Below are 8533 nucleotides of genomic sequence, written 5' to 3' on the forward strand. Positions count from 1 at the left end.
TGTACGGTTGAAAACAAAGATTTATATATTGAAGTTCAAAATTAATTTTTTGTATTGGCCTTATATTAATCTTTTATATATATAAAAACTGCATATATATATATGCTATTGCTAGCTATAAGATCATGTCAACTGCAACTATATATATATATAGCTTGATGGGTTTGGAGATAAGTATACATCTGTTAAAAAAAATTACCACCATCTCTGCTATCAACCTATCACCTCCAATGATTTCTCCCTGACTCTTATTTTATAATTGTTATTATTTTATTTTTTTGTGAGAAGAATACTTAAAATCTACCCTCTTCGCATATTTTAAAGTATACAATACTGTTAACTATAGGCTCTATGCCATACAGTAGATCTCTAGGGCTTATTCATAATTGAGTAACTGAAACTTGATACCCTTTGACTACTACCTCTCTGTTTCCCTATCGTCCCAGTCTCTGGCAGTCATCATTCCATTCTGTGCTTCTGAGTTTGACTACTTTAGATTCATCATATGAGTGGTATTATGTATTTGTTCTTCTGTATCTGGTTTATTTCACTTACCATAATATTCTCCAGTTTTATTCATGTTGCAAATGGCAGGATTTTTTTTAAAGCCTGAATAATATTCCATTGTATGTATATACCACATTTTCTTTAACCATTCATCCACTGATGGACACTTAGGTTGTTTCCATGTCTTGACTGTTGTGAATAATGCAAGGGACATGGGAGTACAGACATCTCTTTAAGATCCTGATTTCAGTTCCATTGGATATGTACCCCAAACAGGATTGCCAGATCATATGACAATTATGTTTTTAGTTTTTTGAGGAACTTGTTTTCTATAGAAGCTGCACCAATTTACATTTCCACCAACCGTGTGTGAAGGTTCCCTTTTCTCCACATCCTCACTGATATTTGTTACTATTATTTTTGGATAATAGGTGATATCTCATTGTGGTTTTTGATTTGCATTCCCCTGGGGATTAGTGATTTTGAGCATTTTTTCATAAGCCTATTGGCCATTTATATGTCATCTTGGGAAAAATATCTATTCAGTTCCTTTGCCCATTTTTAAATTTGAATTTCTTATACATTTCAATATTAACCCTTTATCAGAAAGTGGTTAGCAAATATTTTCTCCCATTCTGTAAGTTGCCTTTTCATTTTGTTGATCATTTCCTTTGCTATGCAGAGGCTTTTTAGTTTGATGTAGTCCCACTTGTCTATTTTTCCTTTGGTTGCTTGTGCTTCTTATCCAGTAAATCATTGCCAAGGCCATTGTCAAGAAACTTTTGCCCTATGTTTTCTTCTAGGAATTTTATGGTCTAAGGGTTTAATCCATTTTGAGTTAATCTTTGTGTATGGTGTAAGATAAGGGTCCAATTTCATTCTTTTGCATGAGGATATCCAGTTTTCCCAACACTATTTATTAAAAAGAATATACTTTCCCATTGTGTATTCTTGGCACCCTTGTCAAAATCAGTTGACCATATATGCATGGCTTCATTTCTGGGCTCTATTTTGTTCCACTGGTTTATAATGTATTTCTGTTTATGCTAGTACCTTGCAGTTTTGATTACTGTAGCTTTGTAATATATTTTGAAATCAGAAAGTGTGATGATTCTATCATTGTTCTTTCTCAAGATTTCTTTGGCTATTTGGGTTATTTTGTGGTTCCATACAAATTTTACGATTGTTTGTTCTATTTCTGTGAAAAAATGCCACTGGGATTTTGATAGGAATTGTGTTGAGCAGTATGGACATTTTGAGTAGTATGGACATTTTAACAATTTGAGTAGTATGGACATTTTAACAATTTTAATTCTTCCAATCCATGAACATGGGATAACTTTTCATTTATTTGTGTCTGCTTTAATTTCTTTCACTAGCATTTTACAGTTTTTTTGTGTATAATTTTTTTCCTTCCTTTAAGTTTATTCCTAAATATTTTAATATTTTTGATGGTTTTGTAAATGGGATTGTCAATTTCCTTTTTGGATAATTTGCTGTTAGTATATAGAAGTGCAACTGGTTTGTGTTGATTTTTGAATCAATTTTTGCTGAGTCTTTAGGGTTTGCTAGCTATAAGATCATGTCAACTGCAAGCAGAGATCATTTTGCTTTTTCCTATTCTATTTAAATGCCTTTTATTTCTTTTTCTTGCCTAACTCCTTTGGCTAGGACTTCCAGTACTATGTTGAATAGAAATGACAAGGGTGAGTATCCTTGCCTTGCTCCAGATCTTAGTGTAAAGGCTTTGTCTTTCACCATTGAGTGTAATGCTAGCTGTGGGCGTTTCATACCTGGCCTTTATTGTGTTGAGGTTAAGTTCCTTCTATACCTAATTTGTTAAGAGTTTTTATTATGAAAGAGTATTGAATTTTGCACATGCTTTTTCTTCATCTATTAAGATAATCATGTGATTTTTACCCTTTATTCTGTTAATGTGGTATATCACATTATATTGAACCATTGTTTCATCCCAAATCACATTTGGTCATGCTATATTATCCTTTTAATGTGCTGTTAAATTTGGTTTGCTAATATTTTTTTTCTCACATTTTATTTATTATTATGTTATGTTAATCACCATATATTACATCATTAGTTTTTGATGTAGTGTTCCATGATTCATTGTTTGCGTATAACACCCAGTGCTCCATGCAGAACGTGCCCTCTTTAATACCCATCACCAGGCTAACCCATCCTCCCACCCCCCTCCCCTCTAGAACCCTCAGTTTGTTTTTCAGAGTCCATCATCTCTCATGGTTCGTCTCCCCCTCCAATTTCCCCCCTTCATTCTTCCCCTCCTGCTATCTTCTTCTTCTTCTTTTTTTTTTTAACATGTAATGTATTATTTGTTTCAGAGGTACAGATCTGTGATTCAACAGTCTTTCACAATTCACAGCGCTCACCATAGTACATACCCTCCCCAGTGCCTATCACCCAGCCACCCCATCCCTCCCACCCCCCACCACTCCAGCAACCCTCAGTTTGTTTCCTGAGATTAAGAATTCCTCGTATCAGTGAGGTCATATGATACATGTCTTTGCTAATATTTTGTTGAGGGTTTTTGCATTGGTGTTCATCAGGTATGATGATCATGATCTATAGTTTTCTTATGGTGACTTTGGCTTTGATATTAGGGTAATTTTGATCCTGTAAAAGGAGTTTGAAAGTGTTCTTTTCTATTTTTTTGAAAAAGCCTGAGGAGGATAGGTATTAATTCTTTAAATGTTTGGTAGAATTTGTCTGTGAAGTCATCTGATCCTGAGCTTTTCTTCGTTGAGAGATTATTTAATTAGTGATCTAATATCCTTATTTGTTACTGGTCAGTTCACGCTTTCTATTTTTTCTTGATTCAGTCTTACTGGATTGTATATTTCTAGAAATTTATCCATTTCTTCTAAGTTGTGCAACTTGTTGGCATATAATTGTTCACAATAATTTTTTATAATTTTTTTACTGTGGTGTTGGTTGTCTCCTCTTCCATTTTTCATTTTATTTGATTCTTCTTAGTCTGTTTGTTGATTTTGTGTATCTCTTTAAAGAATCAACTATTAGTTTTATTAATTTATCCTACTTTTTTATTCTTTATTTCATTTATATCTGCTCTAATCTTTATTATTTTCTTCCTTCTGCTAACTTTGGGCTTAGTTTGTTCTTTTTCTAGTTTTTTAAGGTGTAATGTGGGGTTGTTTATAGAAGGTCTTTCTTCTTTTTTTAAAGATTTTATTTATTTATTTGTCAGAGAGAGAAACTACAAGCAGGGGGAGCAGAGAGGGAGAAGCAGGCTCTCTGATGAGCAGGGAGCCTGATGTGGAGCTGGATCCCAGGACTCTTGGATCATGACCTGAGCTGAAGTCAGATGCCTAACTGACTGAGTCACCCAGTTGCCCCCCTCTTTTTAAAGATTTATTTATTTATTTGAGAGAGAGAGAGAGAACGGGAGCATGGAGGGGCAGAGGGAGGGGAAAGGGAGAGAGAAAGAAGCAGACTTCATGCTGGGCACGGAGCCCATCACAGGCTCAATCTCATGACCCTGAGATGGTGACCCGAGCCAAAATCAAGAGTCAGACGTTTAACCATCTGAGCCACCCAAGCACCCCTTTCTTCTTTTTTAATGTAGGCATTTATCACTGAAATTTCCCTCAATACTGCTTTTGATGCATCCCATAAATTTTGATATATTGTGGTTTTGTTTTCATTTGTCTTGTGATATTTTATAATTTCCCTTTTTGATTTCTTCTTTAACCTAATGGCTGTTTAAAAGTGTTTAATTTCCATGTATTTGTGATTTTTTTTTTCATTTTCTAATGTTATTGAGTTCTAGTTTCATTCCATTGTGGTTAGAAAAGTTCCTTGAAATGATTTTGATCTTAAATTTGTTTTTGTTTTATGACTTCGCATGTGATCTATCTTGGAGAATGTTCTGTGAGCACTTGAGGAATGTATGTTCTCTGTTAGGTGGAATTACTATGTATGTCTTTTAGATCCACTTGGTATATAATGTAATTAAGTCTGCTCTTTCTTTATTGGTTTTCTGTCTGGATAATCTGTTTTATTATTTTAAGCAGAGTACTGAAGTCTCCTATTATGTTATTGCTATCTATTTCTCCTATTTCAGGTCTGTCAATGTTTGCAAAGTCTATTTTGTCTGACATAAGTATAGCCACTCCTGCTCTCTTTTGGTTATCATTTGCATGGAATATCATTGTTCATTCTTCTTTTAGCCTACATGTGTCCTTCAATCTGAAGTGGGTCTCATGTAAATAGTACATAGTTGGATCTTATTTTTTTTTTTTTCCATTCTACCACTCCATCTCTTTTGGTGAGTTTAATCCATTTACATTTGAAGTATTGTTGATAGGTAAGGAGTTACTATTGTCATTTTGTTGATTGTTTACTGTCCGTGTTGTATTTTTTTGTTCTCTTCCTCTCTGATTTGGTGATTTTTTTTTAATAGTGATACGCTTTGATTTTTTTCTCTTCATCTTTTTTGGTATCTGTGGTATGCTTTTTCTTGGTGGCTATCATGAGGCTTGCATAAAACTTATTGTTGCAAAGATCTTTTTAAAACTGAAAACAGCTGAACTTCATTTGCATAAAAAATTTGACACCTTTCTTCCCCTCCATACACACTTTGTTATTGATGTCAGAATTTGCCTTTTTTATATTCTATATTCATTAACCAATATTTTGTGGTTATAGTTCTTCTTAATACTTTTGTCTTTTAACTTTTATAGTATGGTTAAAAGTGATTAATGCACATTCATTCAGTATTATATTATTCTGTATTTGTCTATATATTTGATTTTACCTGTAAAATTTGTACTTTCATGTACTTTAATGTTGCTATTTAGCATCCTTTTTGTTCAACTTGAACTCACTTTAGCAGACCTTGTAGGTCAGGTCTAGTGGTGGCAAACTCCATCAGCTTTTCTTTGTTTCAGAAAGTCATTATTTTTCCTTAAATTTTCAAGAACAGTTTGGCCAGGTGTACTATTATTGGTTGGCAATTTTATTTTTCTTTCAGCCCTTTGAATATATCATCTCACTTTGTCCTAGCTTGTAAATTTTCTAAGAAATCTGCTTATGCTATAAAGGGATTATAGGGACTCAACTTGTATATGATGAGTCACTTTTCTTCTGCTTTCAAAATTCCCTTTGTTTTTGACTTTTGACAATTCATTTATAATAAGTCTCAGTGTAGATCTCTTTATAGGTTCACTGTATTTGGGATCTTTTGGGCTTCATGAATTTGGATGTCCATTTCCCTGCCCTAATTTGGGTAGTTTTCTGACATTATTTCTTTAAACAAGATTTCTGCCCTTTCTCTTTCTCTTCTTCTGGGACTTCCAACTGCATATTTTGATCTGCTTGATTATGTCCCATAAGTCCTGTAGGCTTTCTTCCACTACCTTTTTTTCTTTTTGTTCTCATGACTGGGTAATTTTAAATGACTTGTCTGAAAGTTTGTTTATTCTTTCTTCCACTGTTGAAGCTCTCTATTGAATTTTTCAGGTTAGTCATTGATTCTTCAGCTTCAGAATTTGTTTGGTTCTTTTTTTTAATTTTTATTTCCTTGTTGAACCTCCATTGTCTTCATCTATTGTTTACCTGATTTCATTTAGTTGTCTGCATTTCCTTGTAGCTCACTGGGCTTTTTAAAGATGATAGTCTTGAATTAATTGTCAGGCAGTTCTTAGATCTCTATTTCCTTAGGGCTAATTACTGGTGTTTTATTTTGTTCCTTTGGCGGTATCATGTTTCCCTGATCCTTTGTGGTCCTTGTAGCCTCATTGTGTTGGTGTCTGCATATTTGAAGAAGTCATCACCTTTTTCTATTCTTTAAGGATTAGCTTCTTCAGGGAAAACCCTTCACCGTTCAGCCTGGCCAGAGATTTTGGATAGATCAGTTGGTAGGGTCTGCAGATATGGTGTGCCTGGTGCCTGAGTCCTTATGCAGGTGGATGTAGTGCCTAGGCTCATAAGGACCAGTTGGGGACCACTGGAGTGGGTCTGGAGTAGAGGTCTATGGGGAGCAGGCCTGGAGCCTGGTACACAGTGACAAGCCTGCCACTGGGGTCCACTGGGATGGGCCTGGAGCCTAGGTCTACAGGCACTGCCCTGCTGCTGGGTTTCACTAGAATGGACCTGGTGCCAGGTTCCATGGCAAAATCAGACACTCTTTTCACTCTTTTCCCCATGAGAGAACTCGGGCAAAGGGGATATCTCTCAGCACTGTAATGCATGGCCTTGGGGGAAAGGTGATGCAAGTAAAATGAAACTGTCCCTCTTAGCCTCTTCCATGCATCTTTTTCTCATTTCCATATTCCACCCAGGTGCTCTAATGTCTCACCTGGATTCTGGGGCTCTTGTGAAGGTACTTCTATCTCTTGGTGGTTTTCAAAGTGGAATTTTTGTGAGGCCATGAGGGCTGGAAACGTCTGTTCTGCCATCTTGCTGATGTCACTCCTACACACAGTGTCTTATTTGATTCTCACAAAATTTTATGTTGTAGTATAATTATCCTATTTTCCCCCAGATGGTACTAGCAAATGGCAGAACTGGGATTTGTTCCCAAATCTTCTGACTCCAAATCCTATTCTCATTCCATGGCCCAATGAGATTGTCTTATTGAATTCTTTCCCTCCCTCTTCTGATATCTTCCATGTCATTTTAGTACCAGCTAATATCATACTACTCTTGTATCTCAGAAATTTTTATTGAATAAATTCATCTGTAAAACTTTTCCCAAAGCATGGTCATGGAAGAATATTCTGTAGTTGTTTTTGGACAGTTTTTCTCTAGAACGTTGGTCAATATAAAAATACAAAATGGAAATAGATTTGTGCCTAGGGAATATTTCTGTACTCTGGAGATCTTTCCATATCAAATATGTCACAAAAAATGTAAACATTACCAAATGCCAAAAATGTTAAAAAGTGAAGTTTATTTGTGTGGTATACATTATATGTAATCTGTTACTCACCATAATAGCTTCTATCCCTTCTCCACCCATGACCCCCAGAAGCCCTATTATGTCACTTAAAGTCCTTATGTTTTGAGGAGGACGTCTGGCAATTCCAGCCCTGCAATAGGATAATGGCTAACTGGCAGTCACCTCCTACTCTCTTTCTACTATGATAAACATCTGAGGGTCCAAGGATGCCAAATTCCAGCAGAGTCAACCTCATGCTTTGGCATAGAATTTAGCTTTATTTCCTGTTGTTATTCTTGCTGGCTCTCTGCATTTCCAGATTTTAGTGTAGAGTTAAGAGGACTCGATGGCTTACCTGTGCTTCCATGCCTTAGTTTATTTTTCCAGATTAAGTCCTTGACCCCCTACATCTCTAGGATTGGTCAGAATTCTTTGGCCATATTTCCTCACCTACATTGCCATTTTGATTTTCTCTTATAAGTACTCTAATTATTTCTGGGATTTTGAATTATAAGAGTCTGATCAATTGGATATCTACTCGAAACTGTGGAAAAGATTTGCTTGGGCAGGTTTGTTTGGCTACTTTTCCTTCTATTTCTCCAGCACTTGGGTTTTAACTTTATTTGGTATACCTAACCCCATTGTTCCTTCTTCAAGCCATTCAGATCAAGAACAGTTGAAGATATCCCAGAAAGTTTGTTAACCTCTAGATTATAAGAAGGTAACTTGACGAAAAGCCATTTGACCTGACCAGGGAAAAGGAGTATAGGGTTAGCTTAATGGATAAGTGTAAAGGTATTGTAAAGGCACTTGATGCCACTACTCTTTAAAAGTTTCCACTTTATTTTGTTTTTCTGAAAGAACAGATACACTAACTGGCTTTAGATCTGTGGTTTCATTGGTTTCCTGAGAGCAGATCCTGGGATTCAGAGAGGCTTCTCCCCACTGCTATCCTTTTCATTGCATAGTCCAGTGGATTCTATGCCTCTGGGATAAAGAAGCAGCTCACAGAGGAAGTAAGAACCTAAGCCCTATAGAACTGAGAGTTTTGTTATAAACACAACCAGAGGCACAAAAGATGAAGGCTGTCTA

The sequence above is a fragment of the Mirounga leonina genome, unplaced genomic scaffold (genome assembly GCF_011800145.1).
Source record: "Mirounga leonina isolate KUSES-001 unplaced genomic scaffold, KU_Mleo_1.0 Mir_126, whole genome shotgun sequence".
NCBI lineage: Eukaryota > Metazoa > Chordata > Mammalia > Carnivora > Phocidae > Mirounga > Mirounga leonina.